This window comes from Rhamphochromis longiceps, linkage group LG12 (genome assembly GCF_057381845.1).
Source record: "Rhamphochromis longiceps isolate RC_006_pf linkage group LG12, R_longiceps_female_GT1.1, whole genome shotgun sequence".
In the NCBI taxonomy this organism is placed as follows: Eukaryota; Metazoa; Chordata; class Actinopteri; order Cichliformes; family Cichlidae; genus Rhamphochromis; species Rhamphochromis longiceps.
In genome coordinates this window covers 41,080,966-41,103,598 of record NC_140568.1, presented here as the reverse complement: position 1 = coordinate 41,103,598, position 22,633 = coordinate 41,080,966, and the positions used below count along the sequence as shown (strand labels likewise).

At 39.4% G+C, this 22,633-nt stretch overlaps 1 long non-coding RNA gene and 1 pseudogene across 1 annotated transcript; one reads left to right on the top strand and one right to left on the bottom strand.

Moving 5' to 3' along the window:
- The first annotated feature begins 3,709 nt into the window (after nt 1-3,709).
- On the top strand, nt 3,710-5,531 carry LOC146657989 (uncharacterized). Its single transcript, XR_014914219.1, has 3 exons — nt 3,710-3,873; nt 5,046-5,140; nt 5,277-5,531. It is a non-coding gene; the product is annotated as an uncharacterized LOC146657989 (long non-coding RNA).
- A 3,211-nt stretch (nt 5,532-8,742) lies between these two features.
- On the bottom strand, nt 8,743-11,042 carry LOC146657988 (natterin-3 pseudogene; annotated as a pseudogene).
- Between the last annotated feature and the right edge of the window lie 11,591 nt (nt 11,043-22,633).

Genomic DNA, 22,633 nt, shown 5'->3' with positions numbered 1-22,633 from the left:
CTACATACGGATGCGGACAGAGATAAGAGGCAGTGCGGACGACACACCAAATGATAATAATAATAATAATAATAATAATAATAATAACAACAGTCATAGTCCCCATTGCCCACGGACCCCGAGTCCCCAGAGCCGGTCCGTGACATCTAGGTCTCCTTAGTTATCTATCATGTTTCATGTCTGTGTTGTGTCCATGTTGTCAAGCTTGTGTGTCATGTCTATGTCTCTCCATATTTCCGGTTTTATTTTAGAGTCTCATATTTCCATGTTCTTTGTGTTTTGTTTTACTTCCCCCTGTGGCGTCATGTTCATTTGTGTCAGCTGTGTCTCCCCAGGTGTTTCCACTTCCTTTATTAACCTCTTGCGTATTTAAGTCATCTGTCTCCTTGTGTTCTTTGTAGGGTTGTCTGTGTGTGTTCACGTGTTTGGTTTATTTCATAGTTATGTTGTCGCATGTTCTGGTTCAGTTTCATTTTCTTGTCCATAGTCATTGTTTTCATGGTTAGTCAGAATTTTCCCCAGTTCAGGTTTTCAGTTTAGTTTCACCTCGCCTTGTTTTTCTGTTTTTGTTTTGTATCAGCCGCATAAAGGCTCGCTTTTTGTTTAAACACCTGTTCATTTCTCCCGTGTCTGCGTTTAGGGTCCGTTTCATAAAACGCTGGCGTTCCCCGCCGTGACAAACCCTCCATAATACAATATATCTACCTGATAGACAGTAATCTGCCCTTTAATTTTAATATTTGATCACTGTTTTAAATTACGTTTGGGTTTTGTGGTGATTTAGAAATACTTATTCTCTTCCTCTACCTCAGAAAGCTGAGATCCTTTAATGGGTACAGGACATGTCTGCATTTTTCTATTTGCCACTTGTGGTGAGGACAATACAGAGAGTGCAGAATTATTAGGCAAGTTGTATTTCTGAGGAATAATTTTATTATTGAACAACAACCATGTTCTCAATGAACCCAAAAAACTCATTAATATCAAAGCTGAATGTTTTTGGAAGTAGTTTTTAGTTTTAGCTATTTTAGGGGGTTATCTGTGTGTGCAGGTGACTATTACTGTGCATAATTATTAGGCAACTTAACAAAAAACAAATATATACCCATTTCAATTATTTATTTTTACCAGTGACACCAATATAACATCTCCACATTCACAAATATACATTTCTGACATTCAAAAACAAAACAAAAACAAATCAGCGACCAATATAGCCACCTTTCTTTGCAAGGACACTCAAAAGCCTGCCATCCATGGATTCTGTCAGTGTTTTGATCTGTTCACCATCAACATTGCGTGCAGCAGCAACCACAGCCTCCCAGACACTGTTCAGAGAGGTGTACTGTTTTCCCTCCTTGTAAATCTCACATTTGATGATGGACCACAGGTTCTCAATGGGGTTCAGATCAGGTGAACAAGGTGGCCATGTCATTAGTTTTTCTTCTTTTATACCCTTTCTTGCCAGCCACGCTGTGGAGTACTTGGACGCGTGTGATGGAGCATTGTCCTGCATTAAAATCATGTTTTCTTGAAGGATGCAGACTTCTTCCTGTACCACTGCTTGAAGAAGGTGTCTTCCAGAAACTGGCAGTAGGACTGGGAGTTGAGCTTGACTCCATCCTCAACCCGAAAAGGCCCCACAAGCTCATCTTTGATGATACCAGCCCAAACCAGTACTCCACCTCCACCTTGCTGGCGTCTGAGTCGGACTGGAGCTCTCTGCCCTTTACCAATCCAGCCATGGGCCCATCCATCTGGCCCATCAAGACTCACTCTCATTTCATCAGTCCATAAAACCTTAGAAAAACCAGTCTTGAGATATTTCTTGGCCCAGTCTTGACGTTTCAGCTTGTGTGTCTTGTTCAGTGGTGGTCGTCTTTCAGCCTTTCTTACCTTGGCCCTGTCTCTGAGTATTGCACACCTTGTGCTTTTGGGCACTCCAGTGATGTTGCAGCTCTGAAATATGGCCAAACTGGTGGCAAGTGGCATCTTGGCAGCTGCACGCTTGACTTTTCTCAGTTCATGGGCAGTTATTTTGCACCTTGGTTTTTCCACACGCTTCTTGTGACCCTGTTGACTATTTTGAATGAAACGCTTGATTGTTCGATGATCACGCTTCAGAAGCTTTGCAATTTTGAGACTGCTGCATCCCTCTGCAAGATATCTCACTATTTTTGACTTTTCTGAGCCTGTCAAGTCCTTCTTTTGACCCATTTTGCCAAAGGAAAGGAAGTTGCCTAATAATTATGCACACCTGATATAGGGTGTTGATGTCATTAGACCACACCCCTTCTGATTACAGAGATGCACATCACCTAATATGCTTAATTGGTAGTAGGCTTTCGAGCCTATACAGCTTGGAGTAAGACAACATGCATGAAGAGGATGATGTGGACAAAATACTCATTTGCCTAATAATTCTGCACTCCCTGTACTATATGAGCAGTAAATGTTATATACGTAGTTGTACTTACCTGTGTCTCATGAAAGAGTGCTGGCCATCTGTCCTTGAGCTCTGATACAGGAGGAGAAGTTGTGACAATCTCTTCACGCCGGAGGGCAAAAGTGCGCATCATATGCTGATGAATGAGAGGGATGTCTCTTTCTGCTGAGGTCTTCTTGAACTCCTCTACCATCTCAAGTCTTCTGGTTTCCAGAGACTCCCTTGTTTCTCCAGAAGGATAAGAAGGAAGGAAGTTGACCTCACCTCTCCTAGGTCTTTTAATATTGGCCCTTGGTGAAGCTCCATCTGGGTTTGTTCTGCTGCGCTTTCCAGCATTCACAGCAACATCCATGATGCCAGCTTTAGCAGTGGCGTGTCCAGCGGGGTGGCCTGGGGGGGCACAGGCCACCCCCCCCAACCAGACTGGCCACCCCAGGTGCCACCCCAAAGGCAAAACAATAAAATTCAATCAAATATCAAATGTCCGATTATGTTTTCACGGTGAAGCTCAGATATCCGAGTGTAAGTGAATGCAGCATCGGCTTCTGCGCTATGCGCATCACGTTAGCAAAGGTAGGAGTATGGGCTCAAAATGTGGTCATAAATATTTTGTACTTGTAAAAAAGATTTGTATGTGTAAAAAAGATTTGTATGTGTAAAAAGAATTTGTGTGTGCGTAAAAAAGATTTGTATGTGTAAAAAAGATTTGTGTGTGCGTAAAAAAGATTTGTATGTGTAAAAAAGATTTGTTTGTGCGTAAAAAAGATTTATATGTGTAAAAAAGATTTTTGTGTGCGTAAAAAAGATTTGTGTGTGGACTTAGAAAAAAAACCCCTGCAAGTTACAAGTACGAATTTTGACCCTAGTTTTCTTCCTTTCATCTGATTGGTCAATGTCATGTCAATCACAAATGTAACAATCCAATCAGAGAACAGATGGGTTTGGCTGTCGAGGGGCGCTTTTTTTGAACTGCAGGTCTTTGAAGGGAATAAATGCCCTTTTACATGCCAACCTATGGAATCAGAACGATGCCACCTTGAAACGAAACCGAAAAATGGATTGAAACCGAAAAAAAATATTGTAACTGAAATAAATGTACTGAAAAATCTTGTATTGAAACCGAAAAAAAAATTGATAGTGAAAAACAATTAATTGAAACTGTAATTTTTTTGTTTTCGCTTACAATTTTTTTTTTTTTCGGTTTCAATCTATTTTTCGGTTTCAATCCATTTTTTTTCGGTTTCAATCCATTTTTCAGTTTCAATCTGCTGGCACTGTTTTGGCGTCCGGGGGCGCGCGGGGGGGTTTCCGGCCCGCATGTATTTGCATACATTATAGAGGCCACTAGTGCTGACCAAGCTGCCATCTTTCTCTCTTCCCGTCTTTCAATGGCTGCTTCAATTTCAGCTTGAACCTCCAAACCGCAAGTAAGTAATCATTTTTTGTCATCTTTTCTTGCTGTCCCACTGGGCTGGACATTAGTTTAGTTTTTTTAGCTACATCTGGTGAAGTTGTGGTAAAATGCTGGTATTAGCCTATTCGTCGTAGCAAGCTAGCCTGAAGCTAATATTTGCTAAATTTAGGGACACCCGTGTCTCTTCAGGAGTTGGAGGCCGGTGTTCTAGGAGCGGATCTCAGGATCTCAACAGGCAGTGTTGGGCAGTAACATAATACATGCACCGGCGTTACGTATTTAAAATACAAAATATGAGTAAATGTATCCGTTACAATTACTGTTCAATAGGTGATATTGAGAATACAGTTAGTTTGTTGAAATAAATGGATTACATGGCGGTATTTACCTGTTTCATATGTTAGGCTATGGTCTCTCTATTTTTGGTAATTCCACGCCGGTGGAAACCCAAACAAAACACGCAATAAGAGCCTCTAAAAATTATTATACAAAAATGATTTAATATGAAGGCAATAGCAGAGTGTTACAGGCATCGCCCTAAACAATGTAGCCTCATGGGCAGTGTAGTTCGTGCTGCAGGGAGAATGGACTGCCATACCCGTTATGTGTCTGTGAGCGAGGGAGGGAGAGAAAGGAAAAGTACAGCTGTCACGGAGCAGAAACGGGAGCTGGAAGCATGTAAATATAATAATAACCACTAAAGCCAAAAAGAGTGCCTGACGAGCCCAGCTGTAAGTAAGCTGTTAAGACTCGACTGTACACCGTGTTCATGTTTTCCTCCGAAACAATAAGCAGCCTTTCAACGCCTCTCTCTGTCTCTCGCTAGCAAACTTGACCCAGACAACAAAGTAAAGCTAGTTTTCAGCTACGAGCCTGACACGAACCGGACGTATTAGCCAGAGGTCCCTTTACTACGGTTCGGAGCCGCTGACCTGTTTTATATACGCGCTGAATAGTTTTCTACACGAGATCGCTGCAGCCTTACCTAATGTCCACCTACTGTTACTCATTTATATTAAGATTTTAACATCTAGTTGGTATTGGTATGGCGAGTAGCCTTCAGTAATAGTAATAAATCACACAGCAATAGCACATTCATGTAGTTGTAAAGTATTCAGAATACATTACTTCTATAATCTTTGGTGAAATACATTTCAAAATTAACCTTCCCAACACTGTCAACAGGTTAGCACCTCATACCACAGTGCAGCAAAGCAGTCTCATGAGCGCTGGGAAGGACAAGCCCAGAGCCCAAAACAGACAGTGCAGGAGATGACAAGGTTAGTAATTGTATGGTGAAAATTATACTTTGTTATCTTGATTGGCAAAAGAAAAGTAAATACAAAATCTGCTTCTCACATTTAGGGCATTTCCAAGATTTTTTTTTTTCCAAAACTTCAATTTCTTTCATTACAGCTGTCCTGTGCCAGAAGTTCTGTTGACCCACAGTGAGAGGCATCATTTCAGAAACACCAGGAAGATTGAAACTCGTCGCCAGGATCAAGCAGGGCTCGTGATCTTCACCAGCAGCTCCCTCACAAGAAGGATAAACCCAGCATTTCATGAACACTGATGGAGACCTTTGCTTTGTGTAATGTTAGAAGTACTCAGATAATCCTCAGAGGGTCTGGACTTTTACATAATATAATAGAATAGAATTCAACTTTGTTGTCATTGCACATGCACATGCACAGGTACAGGGCAACGAAATGCAGTTTGCATCCATCCAGAAGTGCTTTAGCCATGATATAGATATATTACAATATATATTAGCAATAGTATAGATATGTAAGTATATTACAGAAATGGGTCTATTATGGTATGTTACAATGTACACGGTATGAAGTATGTTGTGAATATTCTATAACTATAAGTATGTACAGGCTGTAGTGAGTACAAACTATGTACAGGATATAAATATGAAAAACTACAGAAATCTGAGATATACAGTTATACAGAAATGTGAACTATGCAAATTATAAACAGTTGTAGGATTAAAAATCATATGTACAGAATGATTACACACTGTTTGCTGCTACAACTACACATGTTTCTTTTCCAAATATTTATTTATAAGTGACTTATGTATGTATGTATATATATGTATATATTGTACTATTCTTAGTTAGCGTATTGTCTGTCTTGTCTTAATGTTGGTTTAAAATGGAGCACTGTAACAAAAAATAATTTCCCCCAGGGATCAATAAAGTATTCTGATTCTGATTATTTACACAGAACTATACAGTAGTGCAGTTAAGTAATAGCTATAAGCTATAGTAATAGCTTTAAGTCCTGTAGAAAGTTAAATATATGTTGTGCTCACTGGTTACTCTGGTATGAATGACTCTGAATTACTTTATGATAAATAACACACTATTGAGGGAAGGGGAGGCAGGAGGAGAGCCCCGAGGCAGCCACCAGTCCGAGTGTCAGGTGAACTGAACTTCAGGTAAGAAGTTATGACCTGCAGTCTATCTGGGTCAGGTATAAACCAAGTTTAGGTGGAGTTTATTTTCGCTGTGCTGACTTTTTACTGTCGGTTGCAATAACTCATACTGCGTTCTAGCCAGCTTGACGGAGTTTTTATACAGCTGGGTGGTGCTATGATGTTACTGATAGTGAACTTTATTTTATTCATACGTTTAGTCAGTAGAGTTGCCAACGGCGCCTTAAAAAAATGGAATGGTCCCTCATTCAGAGAAAATATTACACGTTTCGCATTGAGCTGAGAAGGAACACAGTTTGTCCCGAACTTTAGCTAGAATGGAAAAAGACACAAAGCTGGATTTATTCTGTCTTTACACTGCACAGCTGCCTCTTCTCTCATTCTCTCCCCCTGCCTCTCCTGTTGCTACTTCAATCATGAAACTGATCAATGATCAGCTGATCGGCTTTTCTCTCTTGTTTATCGCCCACTTTGCGCTAGAAAGAGGAAACCAGCGGATGTCGCGCTAAACAACAGCAGCACGTTTAAGCTTGATCAGCTGTTGTTAGAATGTATTTAATATTAATTTCTAGTATCAGCTGATGTTTGCTGGAGCCACAGCTGTAAAGCTGCTGGTCATGATGTCGGTTTGGATATGTGGTGAGAGGGAAACATGAAGATGAAACCAGGAGATGTCCTTACTGAATCATCAGAGCTGAACAGTGATGGAGAAACAGGTTTACCTTTTAGGTGACATGAATGAGTTGAAGGGAAGTTATGAACTGTTTCTGAGAGACAAATAACACCAGGATCCTTTTTTTACGTAGCTGACAGCTGGTAACTGTGCAGGGGCGGCTCTAGGAAAGTTTTGCCAGGGGGGCAGGTAGGGCATTAACAGGAAAGGTGGGGCACAAAGAAATACTTTTCTTTCTTATTCTCATTTAAAATATCTAGCTTTTATTAAATAATTATCTAAATCTTACAACCAAAGTTTTTATCTGACGTAAAATGTATAGAAATCATACATATACCAATAAGACAGTGCCCATATGGAAAAGATATATATATATATATAAATAAATCTTATAAAGTTTGTATCTGTCTTGTCGTTTAACTTTCCACTCTTGCTAAATTTCTCTTGACGAGACTTGTGTCTCATGGCCAACAAGTCCAGGCAAAACGCTGGGGGCGGGGCTGTGGATGATGACTAATACAGTACTTAAAAGTAGTAATATACCTGTACTTTTTTTGCCCCCCCCTGCATTAAACCCCTGCCTGCCTCCTTAAACTGGGATGTTTAAATCTCTTTACCTCTGTTGTGAACTTCACACAAAGTTTGTGGTAACAAAATCAAACTGAGGAGGATCTCGTTTGAAATAAAAACACACAGTCACGAGACAAAATAAAAACAAACTGCTCAAAGCAAAAGCAGAGCCCTCACAGCTGGTAGTACAAAAACACAGTGACAACATGCGTATTAGATACCCTCAGTGCCAAAAGCATAAATATGAAAAAGGTGGGATCACCAAGAATATCCTAAAAACGGCGTTGAGGTGGGTGTTACAGTGAAAAAAACAAAAAGCAGCCAAATTTTCATCTGAAAATGTTGAATTTTAGTAATAACAATACTCTGTAGTTTGATACTGTCGTTACAGACAAAGCAGATGTTTAAAGCCTTTGGACGCTCATTTGAAATGCACTCATTCTCCTTATCAGCTGGAAACATTAAAGCCGTAAAATGACTTTTTCGAACGGATAAAAACTATTGAACAGCAGCAATGTTGAGCCTGTTCCAGAATTTGAATGTACATGTGTTGAAGGTGCGGGTCTTGTTGAATTATTAAACATACTTTCTTTAATTTTTCGAGCCACAAAAACAACAACTTTTAATTTTCTTCTGCTTGAGTATCGGCCTCGGGTAGCTCTACTTATCATTGCTCAATCAGTTGTCTGTTTGTGCTACTTTTTCAAGGAGCAGCGGATTACTGGTAAGGGTGACTTTATGTGTTTAGTTACTTGAGTGGAAGTACTGTGGATAGTTTTACCTTACATACATAGAACTGCCAGTACAGCTTCTGAGGTAACTGTTTACAAAATGTTATATTCTATCCACAAATTCTTTGCAATTTTACATTGATAAACATTATCCTTAACACATTTGGCCCACATAAAAAGTACTATGGCCATCACACTGTCATTTATAATTGTTTAAATAACTCGTGTCTTAAGTCCTTCCATCAAACAGAAAATAAAAAAAGTCACATGGTTCACTTTTATATCACAAAATGTTAGAAATATAAGTCGTTCATAACAAACTGAAAGGCTGGGAGTTTAAAATGCAAACCGATGGAAGCAGAAGTAGAAGACTATAATGTCACAGAGCACACGGTGTCTATTATTGTGTAGACATTTATAAATAAGAGCTTAATGAAGATGCTTAATTTCTTAAGAAATAAACAGGTGGAGTGATCTTTATCAAAAGTGGATGTTGCATCTGTGGCTAAACCCCTGTACCCAAAAACTTTAAAAATCTAGTGTGTGTGAGGCTGTGTAAGTAAAGCTTGCCCTTCACACCCGCGTGTAACAAACCATGTGCTATAGATTTTCTATCTATAGCACATTTAAGCAACAAAATTGTTTACAATTGGTTACAACTGTGTTATTATGTCTATTATGGGCAAGGCTGTGCAGAACTCAGGTGAGCACAGCTTTCTACCACAGCACTGACCTCTCCAACCAGGATGCCCTTAAATGCCCCTGAGCTAGGCATACTTTTAAACCCCTTTTCGTAGAATCGTGTAACATAACCAATAAAATGGATGTTTACATTGTACTTGTAAGCCAGCATTTTGACTGTGCAGTAGCTGTTTGGTGGGATGGAGACTTTTACTTTAGCAGAGTGACTGAACTCTCTTGTATCAGTCGGCACTTCTGAAAAGCTCAATATTGTGGTAATATTGCTAAGCACAATTGTTCCAGATACCATGTTAGGGATTTTTGTCTGTAAGGTCTTAGGGGCATCAGAAAAGGGAAGAAAGCCAAGATCCCACCATTTATCATCTACAACTCTCTTTGAAAGAGTAACTGTCTTTGTCACTGGATTGCATCCATTGTTAGAAATGGGATAGACGGCCAAGGTCGATGGAGGATTCCGGATCATTTTAGCATCATTAATTTTATACTCGACAAAATGGATTAATTCATGGTTAATGTCCCTTTTGATGGTCAGCACCTCATAGTACCAATACCAATATTCTTCACCTCCCCAAGGAAGATAAAATGCCCAGTCACTGGGACGCACTTTACCTAGACCATACTTGTTTTTTCCAACATAAACCTCATCACTAGAACATGTTCTAACTGCATTTGCGGGCACTGAACCATAGGAACCTTCCTTCCACTCCAGAATCTCAAAGTATTTGTCATTCACAAGGATATCAAATGAGTTTGTACGATACTCTTTTTTGTCTAACGAATAGTGGCAGAAATTTCCAAAACGCCAGTTGTAGACGCCAGCATGGCATCCATATTTGCAGACATAGTCCATACGTGTGTCATATGAGTTCCAAATTGACACTGCTTCATCAGGGACGGTACCATTCCAGGTCTGCCATTTCACGTTGCCCTTATTATCATACGTCTGCCTTTTCTTTTTCATCTTGGCAGGAAACAGAAGATGTTGATATACTGATGTGTTAACTGAGATGTCCGTCATTTCAGGAGCTCTGTCCTCCAGATCTGGGTTCAGAGAGGTCACTGTATGAAAGAAAACAAAAACCTTTTGCAAAAAAATCATCAAATGCAAGTGTGAAAACATGAAACTTCAGATTTTGCTCTTTTTTTATGTTCACAAAGTCGACACAATTTTAAATTGACTATGATATTTTGTCCTCGAATTTCTCATGACTGCCAGACATTACCTGACATAATATTTCCAATCCTGTTTCCAAAACCTGAAAACCATTTTTTCCTTTTTTTAAAACCCTTTTAAAAGCAGGTTTAAACCAAATCTTGGTCCGAAAAATTTTAAATATGAATTGGACCACAGATTTAAAGAATTATTTCACTCCTGGTTATTCGGTGAAATTTTTAAATAAGTTAACTCCCATTTAAGCAGGAGATCAACAATTCCAGTGCCTCAAGGTAAACTGATGATCCAAGGATGAATTTGTAGTGTTCGGTGTGTTGCAGCCTTTAGACTGACATTTCCTGGTCTTTAGCTGTTTGATTAGTGCTTATTGCTACTGAGCACATGGTGTACAGTGGGTTTATCTGAGCATTTCATCTCCAAGTAGTTTTAGAGCTAGTATCACAAAATCTCACTTTCTTGTTTGTTTCACAAAAGGACTCATGAGGACACTTTTGCAAATTCATAATGCCAGTTACATTTTACCATTTCTGTCCTCTGAGGGCTTCTTCACGATGTCCTGAGGGCTGGCTGAGGATAGAGCCAGCAACAACAGCAATGACAGCTTTAATAAAAAAGAAATGCTGTTTTATTACAACCAGTTTATATTGCAGTCATTAACTAGCTGACCACCACTGTTTACATATTAAACACAAAGGCTGCACAAGAAACATGAAACTCAAACTTATGGTAAAATCTGAAAACTAAAATTCCTTAGAAATCAAATATTAAATTATCTGCAGCAATAAGTGAACAGTCTGCTTTGTTTTGCAGTTTTATATTTAGATTAATGACATTTTCAAAACCTTTTTCAACATTTAGAGTAAAGTAAAAAGTTACTCACCATCATAGGTTTAAGTTGCTAAGTCTGTCTAGGTCTGACGTGTGGCTGGTTTATATATCTGAAACTGCAGACCAATATGTTTATTTTGTACCCCGACCAATAAACAGGTGGGTGAAAGCAGAGATCAATCACATGTTACAGTTGATTTGTTTCTGGTTGCGTCACATTGCATTTATTACCTTTCCCAATGAGTGTTCACATTTTAGACATACATGCCAACTATTTCCATTTTTAAAGTGGAGGACAGTGCAACACTGTTTCTATCCTTCCTCATTAACGCCATTTGTATAATATAACATTTTTAAATAATATAAAAATTGAATTTAATATTTAACTGAGCTTTTGTCTTTTATTGATTTTTTCTGATTTACATTAAACCTTTCACTCCTCACTTCCGCTTGTTGGCATTAATAACATTTTTTAAACTGCATTGCACGTGCTTATTTAAATGTGTGTGTGCGTGTGTGCCTGATCCTTGACCTATTGCGTAAGCCTTTTCCCGCTCTCTCTTCTGTTCCCGGCATTTGCTATTTTGTTTGTTTGCTTTGATTTCATCATTTGATCTCTTTTTGTTGACTATTTGCCAAGCAGCAAAGATATGAGTTTCAGACTTTCATTTACTAACTTGGGTCCTCATCTTTCATCAATCACATCACCATCAGTCACAATGTGGATGTAGTGAAAAAACATTAACAATACCCCAAATAACAGACAATTAGTTATTTGGGGTGGCTGTAGCTCAGGTGGCAGAGCAGGTCAGCCACTAATCAGAAGGTCGGTGGTTTGATCCCAGGCTGCCTCTTGGCTGCATGCCAAATATCCTTGGGCAAGATACTAACCCCATGTTTGCCTACTGGTGGTGGTCAGAGGGCCCGGTGGCGCCAGTGTCTGGCAGCCTCGCCTCTGTCAGTGCGCCCTAGGGTGGCTGTGGCTACAATGTAGTTTGCTATCACCAGTGTGTGAATGGGTGGATGATTGTGTATAGTGTAAAGCGCTTTGGCGTACTTAGGACCAAGTAATGTATAATGTATATCTATAATGTAGCTTGCCATTGCCAGTGTGTGTGTGAATGGGTGAATGAAGTGTGAAGCGCTTTGGGGTCCTTAGGGGCTGAGTATGGCCTGTATTTATATAGCGCTTTACTAGTCCCTAAGGACCCCAAAGCGCTTTACATATCCAGTCATCCACCCATTCACACACACATTCACACACTGGTGATGGCAATAGGGCTGGGCCATATTATACTGTTCACGGTTATACCGGTATAATGTTAGGCAACGATAGGAAAATGAAATATCGCGATAGAATGTGAGTAAAACGCGCATGCGCAGTGCCTTTGTTTTCATATGCACATGGCCGATTGTTGAGTGAAACAGATGAACCAGAATTGGTTTGTAAAAATGGTGCAACTTCCGTGATGTGGAACTGGTTTGGTGTTTGTCCGTCAGATACACAACAAAGCACATTTTTTTGCAGAACATGAAAGCGGCCGTCGTTATTGTCGTATTTGTTGGACTAAGATGCTCTTAAATCTGGGAGTAATCTGGGTCCTAAACTCCATATACTTCAGGTCAAACAACACTGCAGCATCACTGAGAGTTAAAAACTGTCTAAATTCTTTCATCTTTAATAAAACGATCAGCATTGCTGCTTTACCAGGTGTAACTATAAAGTTTAACTTCCAGGCATCCATGAAAACAAAAGTTATTACATTTAACGGAGTTAGAAGTTAGCAGGAAGCTAGCGGAAGTTAGCTCGCTAGTTTCGCTAGTTACCTAAGCATGATATAGCATGTTCTGACTGAGAGATTTCTGAAAAATTCAAACGTACAGCTCTGCTATCACTTCCAACATAAATGAAGACAGAAAACTAAACAGCAGTGACGTTTGTAGGGTTACTGAAGTTGGGCTAGCTGGTATATAATGATGTGCTACGTGATCGCTAGCGACACAGCTATGTTAGCATAACATAAACAGTGAAGCTGGAGGACGAACACTAACACTTTTCCACTTATAAAAGTTAACGTGAAGGTTCCTCATGGTTAGAGACAAATGCAATCACATGGCAGGATGCTGTAAACGGACCAAACTTCAGTCAGGAGAACAACTGAGATAATCTATCCACAATACGAGGTTAGTCATTAATATACTGCAACAACACGGGAATAGAGCAGCTGCCAGAGAATTCAACATTAATGAATCAATGGTACAGAAGTGGAGGAAGCAAGAAGAATGAGTTTAATAAAGTTTGATTTATCTGACTGCTTTGTTTCGCTTAATGTGCCTTATAATCCCGTGCACCTTATGGTCCAAAAAATGCGTACTGCACACTGCAGTTTAATGTTGCAAAGCATCTCTTTTTAACTTCAGTAGATATTATACATGGTTATGCTCAGGATATGTCAGCCCATTTCTACTGGAAATGCCTTTTGGTTAAACTTTCAGCAAGGAATTTGCATTTGCACTGTTACATTTTTATAAAGCTTTAATGTACATAAAAACCAGCTTCTTGTTTAAGTGAAAATAAATGGAAGGTTGTCTTTTTGCGCTAGTAATGTTGTGGAGTTGTATTTTGTCTCGCATCAATTATATCGTCAGTTATATCGTTATCGCAAATTTTCAAATATATATCGTGATAAATATTTTTGGCCATATCGCCCTGCTCTAGATGGCAAGCTACATTGTAGCCACAGCCACCCTGGGGCACACTGACAGAGGCGAGGCTGCCGGACACTGGCGCCACCGGGCCCTCTGACCACCACCAGTAGGCAACGGGTGAAGTGTCTTGCCCAAGGACACAACGACCGAGACTGTCCGAGCCGGGGCTCGAACCGGCAACCTTCCGATTACAAGGCGAACTCCCAACTCTTGAGCCACGATCGCCCCAAAGCGCTATACAAATGCAGGCCATTTACCATTTATTTTAAACTTTTCTAGCAGTCCTTCACAAACAGGGAACAGTCTGTCTATTCTCTCCATCTGTCAGCTGCTGCTGGCTCTTCCTCCTCCTCTTCCTCACACACAGCTGAGTTTGTCCTGGTGGATCATCAGGGGTGCAAAGCCTCACAGATGATGTGCAGCAGTGGGTCCCTCAGTCTGTCCTCACTCTGGACACTTGCAGTTGTCACACATGGAAATTAAATGTGTGATGAGCTGCAGGATTCAAACACAAGTGTAACTTATAAATACATGTTCATACTTTTATTCCACAATCAGAGAGAAAGAAAAGGAGAGAGAGTGCAGGACAGACAGACAGGTGACAGTCTCAGGTGTATACACTGCTACAAAACACCACAAGAGAAGGAGGATTTAGTGTTTGTGTTATTACGAGCGCTAAACAAGAAGAGTTCCCAGATAGTACAGTGGACACATGTGTGACTACTGTGATTAAAGCATCTTTCTTTCAGCTTAACGAGTGAACCGTCAACTCGTTCAAACAAACGTTAAAGTCCGTTTTGCTCGACACCACCGAACAGAGGCAGAAATATAACATAGCTAACGCTAACAGTGCAGTAGTGATGGTAAATTCGATTCTTTTTACTGAATTGAGTTTTAATGAGTCACTCACCAAAGTGAATCGGGTTTCTTGAGTCATTTGAGTCACTGAGTCAGTTGACCAGAGAGTGCAAAAATGTATATTTTCACTCAAACTTAACTTGTTTCTCTTTTAATATAATCCTACTGCTAAGATGAATTATTGTAAAAGAAAACAACTATATTTTCTTAGAGCAAAAAAGAGCAAAACAAATTCTAAAGGGAACATTTATTTATTTTTATTTTATTTTATTGGTATTTTCCTTAAATGTGTCAAACATATATATTTTCTCATCTAAATGTCCATTGAGCTGTGAGGCAGGGGGCGGTAAAGCGCCTTAACATTGGTTGCCAACCAAGAAGAAGAAGAAGCTGTGAGCCAGGAGGGAGGGGGTGAGTGAGTGAGTGGCTGTGTCCGAATTCAGGGGAAGGATGCTCATAAGGACACTACCTACCTACGTCACAAGGGCTTAGTCCCAATTCAGGGTCTGCACGCTTGAAATACGCGCACTACGCGTACTACGTACGGTGCGTACTATAAGTACGAGAAGTACGGAAGAGTACGGAAGAGGCTTGTGAAATGGGACAGTATACGCTTCGTCGCGCTGTTCAGGTTGCCTAGCAACATGATACTAACCGCGAGACACGTTACATACAGCTTTGTTTGACAGAAATGAAGGAGAAAAATGTTTTGTTGGTCATTTTTTTGTCATGACATCACTTTGATTAGTTGAGTATCTGAGGCTGAGACCACGGGACTGTAAAACATGATTGTTGGGCTTCATTTCACACACACACACACACACACACACACACACACACACACACACACACACACACACACACACACACATATATATATACACACATATATGTATACACACTAGAGTTGGATGTCTCGAGACCGGTCTTGGTCTTTTACGTGGTCTTGGTCTCGTCTTGGTCTCGACGGACTTTTGTCTTGGTCTCGGTCTTGGTCTCGACGGACATTTGTCTTGGTCTTGTCTTGGTCTCGACGGACTTTTGTCTTGGTCTCGTCTTGGTCTTGCTGTTTCTGTCTTGCGTTCTCAAATCGACATAGTGTTCGGGAGATTTGGAGTCAACCATCAGCGGAGCGGGGGGGTGGCTTACTGGGCTTAAGCCCGGGTCATTTTTTCAGAAGCATGGGGTCTTTTGGAGTGTAATTTTTTAGTTAGATGCCTGACTGACAACTGTATAAAACAAAAACAACACACGAAGCACAGAGCGCACCGTCGTAAATTCCCCCTAATTTTGGTATGATCCGAGCTCAGGCACTAGGCAACTGAGCACAGCACCCATGTGAGCGAGGGGGGAGAAGCTGCTGCCTGCGAGTTTGCTGCAGACAGAGGAGAGCTTAAGTTTGACCAGGTACTAAAGCAAATCATTCGTACTGAACTAATAATGTAAATATGACGGTGTATCACAAAAGATTGATATCAAACTGATCACTTGGTTGCGTTACTTGCTCTTCGAGTGAATCAACAAATGGATAAATAAAAAGCCGAACAGCAATGCTGATTTTTTTTAGAGTCTTAGCTTACATTTCATATTTTCAGTTGTTACCCTCCACGGCTAAACAAACTCTCTAAATCGGTTTCAATTGTGTACTGATGTACACAACAATGGACACAAGGAGCTTCTTTCAAAGAAAAAACTCAGGTAGATGTTATTTTATATATTATGCTTTGGATGTTGTTTAGTATATCTATGCAAAACAAGAGGAATTTCAATACACAGCAGTATATTCACAGCTGAAACCAGATATTTACATACACTTTATGGAGAAAACATAAAAACTTTTTTTTACTGTTAAACATCAATTTAGAGTAAACTTTTGTTTTAGATAAATGTTGAAATATCTTTTGAATTAGTTAAATGTCAGAATAAAAAGAGGGAGCTGTCTATTTTAATCACTTTCATCAAATTTAGGAGTACATATACACTAAGTTTATTGTTAATTAATAAGAAAACTCCAGACGATTCCATTCTGAGCTGAAGAAGCTTCTGATAGGTTAGTAGAGTCCATGTGAGTAAATTGGTGGCACAGCTGTGGATGCATATAAGGCAAAACACAGAGCCTGTTTCTTTGACATGGGAAAATCAAGAGATGTCAACCAAAACACCAGGAAAAGAACTGTGGAGCTCCATAAGTGTGGCTCAATTTTGAATACAATTTGGTGCCATTTGCAATTAAGAAATACAGATAGTTTCTCTCTTTACTCTCAAAGTTAACAAATATGTTTTTTATATTTATCAATCTAAAAAAATAAACATTTAGTCTGATTTGATGTTACAATTAAAAAGTGTTTGTGTTTTTATCTGAAGAGTTTGTAAATATCTGGTTTCAACTGTATATTTGATGATGTTGGTGTTTGGCTTGATTGTCAGCACAAAGAGGGAGAGAGAGGAACAGAGAGGGAGAGAGAGGATGACGACAGAACAGAGATGGAACAAGAGCAGGTGAGACACACATGTTAGTCAAATGGTTGTTTACCAAAACTCATCAGAACATGTATCTAGTACCTAGTGTTTCTTTTTAGATACCATTTGTTACTTTTCAAATTCTATATTTATTAAGTTATGCAGGCTTGTTTGCACAACAAGGCTAAATAATTATATAAACTTTTCTCAATCTAAATATTGTACTTTGGTAGAATTAAAAAATAAGTGTAGTGCAGGTCTATGATGATTTTTTTTAGTGCTACTATCATCTAGTTCTGATTCTGGTTCTGTCTTGGTTACTGTTGTAGTCCTGTTTTAATTCCGGATCAGTTCTGGGTCTGGTTGAATTGGGGTTTAGTCCCTGTGTCTTGATACAGGCCCGACTTTGTTCTGCCTTGCTGCTTAATTAAAAAACTAGTTTAAGGTGTCCTGCATATGTATATAGAATAGCATCTGGCTGCAGTTTAAAGACTTTTTTTGTCTTGGTCTTGGTCTCGTCTCGACTCGGTCTCGTCTCAACTTGGTCTTGGTCTTGTCTTGGTCTCGATACCCTCTGGTCTTGGTCTTGTCTTGGTCTCGATACCCTCTGGTCTTGGTCTTGTCTTGGTCTCGGATTAGGCGGTCTTGACTACAAGTCTAATACACACATATACACACATATATGTATACACCCATATACATATATCACTGACATTCAGCTTGTTGTGTTTGTGGATATATGACTGACTTTAATTATTAAACATTCGCACATAAATAAGTGACGTCATATTCAGTACTTTTGACAGTTCACTCTTCGGCCGCTCCATCTTATTAGGGAAATTCCATATACATAAATGTAAATGTCAAAACTCAACCCCATCATTTAATTAGTTTTTGATTAAAATTGAATATTACTTAAACTCTCTTAAATTAACTTCCAATAAAAAAGGTTTATCATTGATTGAAATTCATTCAGAAATTTTTAAGGAATGAGCTGTCACAACTTTCAAGTACAAAGTTGTTATGAAGTCTGTTGATAGGTTTGTAGCATAAACCTATTCGCTGGAACGTTAAGGACAACTTGCTACACAGCAAAAGCATTGAACACCAAGTAGGTAAAGTTCTTCATGTTACTCATGCATGAGGGAGACCTGCCTGGAGCCAAGTGTCGTTCCACCACTTGACCTCCGTCAGACTCTCAGCCAGGTTCCCCATAGCACTCTTTTTATTGTGGTTACATGAATATGCATAGACTCATTAACATATGACGTCTACATACAAACAAAGAGTACCGTGTGTGTGTGTGGTCAGAGTGTGACCCCATAAATGACTTCCCTAAACCTGCTGGTCTGGAAGTCTAGCAGTTCATCTAAACAAAAGGCACTTAGCCTAAAACAGATATAGCCACGTTTATCCTACCATAAAACAATAAAACAAGGTACGACCTCTTCCCATGCTCCCAGGATGTAAGTGTGCATTCCAGTGTGGAATACACACCAAGCCTTTGCAGCCTGCTAAAGATCACACATCCTATCACTACACAATTGATTATACACCTCTAAGCATATATGGTTAAATATTTCTAAGCATAAATGACAATCAACAATACAAAACCTAACATCTGTCACATCCCCCCCCTTTTTTTCTTTTTTTCTCCTTTATTTATTTATCCTTCTTATTTCATTGTACTGTATATTGTTACTGTTATTTGCCTTGTATGTCTACTGTACAAACTGAACTGGAATGACTGACTGTTCGCTTTATAAGTTCAATAAAGTTTGGAAAAAAAAAAAAACCTCTTCGGCCGCTCCCTTCTGCCGTATTTTGCGGCAAAATTATCCACACCCACCGCCGCGCTATGAATTGTGGGATATATGGGACCACGAAGCGTGCACCGGACCACGCTTGATATTTGGGGAAATCGACGGCGCATTTGGAGTATGCATTTGAAGTACACTTCGAATTGGGACAGCCGAGGGGGGGGTGCCAAGATGGCGGAGTGAGTAGACGCTCTCTACCGAGTTCTGCACAGAAAGTTCGTGAACAACGGTAAAACCTCAACTTTATGCTGCTAACACTAACAATTCACTAAATAAGAGAAGATACAGCAATCATAGGGCAAGAAGCAGCAGAATGCCGAATCAGAAAGGAGCGAAAAGGGGACTGGAAAGTTCCAAGTCTAAGATAGCGCCTGAGAATGCTAACGAGGAGAGTGCTACGCCCAGCAACGTGCTAATGGATAGCTTCCATAACTACGCAGCTACTACGGTGGCACTCACGTTAGCCGAAGAAGAAATGGATGAGTTCCCACCTCTCCCTGTTACACCTCTCAAATCGCCAGCTCCGAAGAAGGTGATGTACGAACGCAGCAACTCTGACCCAGTTGATGTAAATGAGATAATTTCTCGTCTGTCGGCACTAATAAACACCAGGTCTGATAACATTGAGAGCATGGTGAGAGAGAACTCGAACATGGTGAAAGAGAATACGCTCCAGATTGAGGGTCTCAAAAAGACGATTGATTTTGTGTGCGCGGAAATGAAAGATATGAAGGGGAAAGTTTGCGACTTGGAAAAAAAAGTAACTAAAGAGGAAGGTCGAGTGGACAACTGCCAACAGAGAATCTCTGAGTTGGAAAGATATTCCAGGAGGTGGAATCTCAGACTACATGGAGTCAGGGAGGCTGAGAAAGAAGACGTAAGGGGAAAGGTGACTGTGATATGCCAGTCTGTTCTGCCAGAACAAAATCATAGGCTGCCTGACGTCATCGACACTGTACACCGACTCGGAGCCAAGCGACAAGGTAACACCAGACCTAGAGGCATCATCGTGCAGTTCACCTCCCGAATCTACAGAGATGCTGTATGGAAAGCAGCCAAAACATCCTCCTACCTTCAGGACAATCATTTGAGGTTCGCTGAAGATCTGTCCAGGGAGGACAGAGAACGTCGTGACAAACTGTGGCCGATGATAGACAAAGCCCGTAAGGAGGGTAAGCCGGCTTATTTCGTGGGAGGCCGAGGATTCATCAGTGGATCAGAAGTTTTCCCTCCTTCATAGAGACGCTTATTCAGTCTCCGAAATGACATTTCTGTAAGCTTGTTTACATGGTGAACTTGATATTTTCACCCTCAGGTTAAAGTTTTATTTTGTGTTGAAGAGTGTGTTTATCTATAAAAAGCTATATTTAAACCATAGCAGATAGTTAAATACTGTATTTTTATAAGCTTAGTCACTCAGGGTTTTTACTGTTCTACTACCTAAATTGTGCAGCACCCGGTCCCCTTATCCTATAGATCTATTCTTAGCTGTAGAAGTTTAGAACTTACTTTTTCTCTTTCTTTTTTCTAATAACTTTGTCTTTTTCATTTGTTTCTCTTAATACCAGGGGTTTAAGACAAACATGTAAACGCAAAGCTTTGTTTTTATTTGCCAAACAATTTAAAACAGATTTTTGCTTTTTCCAAGAGAGTCATTCCACACCTGCTGATACAAATTTTTGGAAATCACAATGGGGTAATGAAGTCTGGTTGTCCCATGGCTCTGAGCGTTCTGCTGGAGTTGCCACGCTTAAAAATTATTTTTCTGGAGATGTGTTACACTCTGACTGTGACACCTTAGGACACTACCTCTGCTCACTAATCAGACACAATAACAGTACTTTCATTACAGTAAATATATATGGTTACAATAATAAAACTGAAAATGATAAATTACTTGACTCCTTAGAAGAAAGAATTAATTTCTGGCTCTCCAAATACCCAAATTCAGTCCTCTTAATTGGTGGAGACTTTAACATTGCTTTAGACAATACGGTTGATAGGTGGCCTCCAGGGCAGCAGTCTTCATACAGTGCAAACTTAAAAAATTTCATGGGAAAATTTAATCTTGTGGATATTTGGAGAGAAAAATTTCCAGATGATAGACTCTTTACTTGGAGCAATAAGACAGGATCCAGGCAATCACGTATTGACTTTTGGCTTGTTTCTGACTGTATTGATAAAGATAATATTACCGTTAATATACTTGCCACCCCCCTCACTGATCATAGAGCAATTTACATTAACGTCCGAATGTTTACACTGGATAATATACCTCATAAATTCTCTTATTGGAAGTTAAATAATTCTTTACTAAAAGATAAAATAGTTAACATGCAGATTAATAAATTAATTGTTTATTATTGGAACAAAGCTAACAGAGAGAAGTCCTTTTGTACCAATTGGGAACTTTTTAAATTTGAAGCATGCAAATTCTTGAGAAGATATGGGAGTCAAATTGCTAAATTAAGGAAAGCTGAAGAACAAGAAGTAATAAGCAGAATTGCCTCTTATTACCAGAAGTCCCCAGAAGAAATCTCAGAGGAAGATAAATTAACTTTACTAGAACTTCAAAATAAACTGGACGGTTTATATCGACGCAAGGCTGAGGGTGCTTTCATAAGATCCAGGAAGAGGTGGCTGGAGGAGGGCGAACAAAATTCTGCTTACTTTTTCAGACTTGAAAAATACAGATCAAAAACAAACTCTATTCATCAACTAAATATTAATGGCATTGTCTCTGACAATCCTAGAGAAATTTCACATTTCTGTGCCGAATTCTATACTAAACTATACAACTCAAAATATAATGAGGCTGTCTCAACAGGATTTTTCAATAATATTAAAAACCTAAAATCTATTGTTGTGGAAGATAGAAGTTATTGTGACAGCCCTCTGACTGTGGAGGAAGTTTGTAATTCCATTTCTGCACTTAAGGCCAATAAATCTCCCGGCACAGATGGTTTGACTGCAGAGTTTTATAAATCATTTTCTAATCTCCTGGCTCCATTTTTACTGCAGGTTTTTACAGAAAGTATAGAGAATAACATCCTCCCTCCTTCTCTTACTCAAGGTCTCATAACACTTATTCCAAAACCAAACAAAGACTTACTCTTTATTGATAATTGGAGACCCATCTCCCTGCTCAATAATGACTATAAGGTTATGGCTTTAATACTTGCTAACAGAATTAAAGAGGTCTTGGAAACAATTATTGATGAGACACAATCAGGCTTTATGAGAAACAGACACATTTCTAATAACATTAGACTGGTTTTGGATTTACTTGATTACTCTGATTTGGTATCTGACAATAGCTTCATTCTCTTCCTGGATTTTTATAAGGCTTTTGATACAATTGAACATCAATTTATTTTCCACTGTTTGGAAAAATTTGGCTTTGGCAAGTTTTTCTGTAAAGCTGTCAAAACCTTATACACAAATGGCAATAGTTCTATTAAAATGATTAACGGCTCCACCCCGAGATTTGACCTGAAACGTGGTATTCGCCAAGGATGTCCTATTTCACCATATTTATTTTTACTTTGTACACAAATTCTTGCAACTAATATTTCAAACAGTGTTGTACAAGGAATCACCATAGCTGATAAGGAGCTCGTCATCAGCCAGTTAGCCGATGACACCACACTCTTCTTGAAGAATGCAAACCAAATCCCTCCAGCTCTTACTGTGATTAGTGATTTCTCTGAGGCCTCTGGTTTATGCCTAAATCTAAAAAAGTGTGAGTTACTAGCAATTAAAGACTGCCCTGCAAATACTATCTGTAATATCTCTGTTAAAC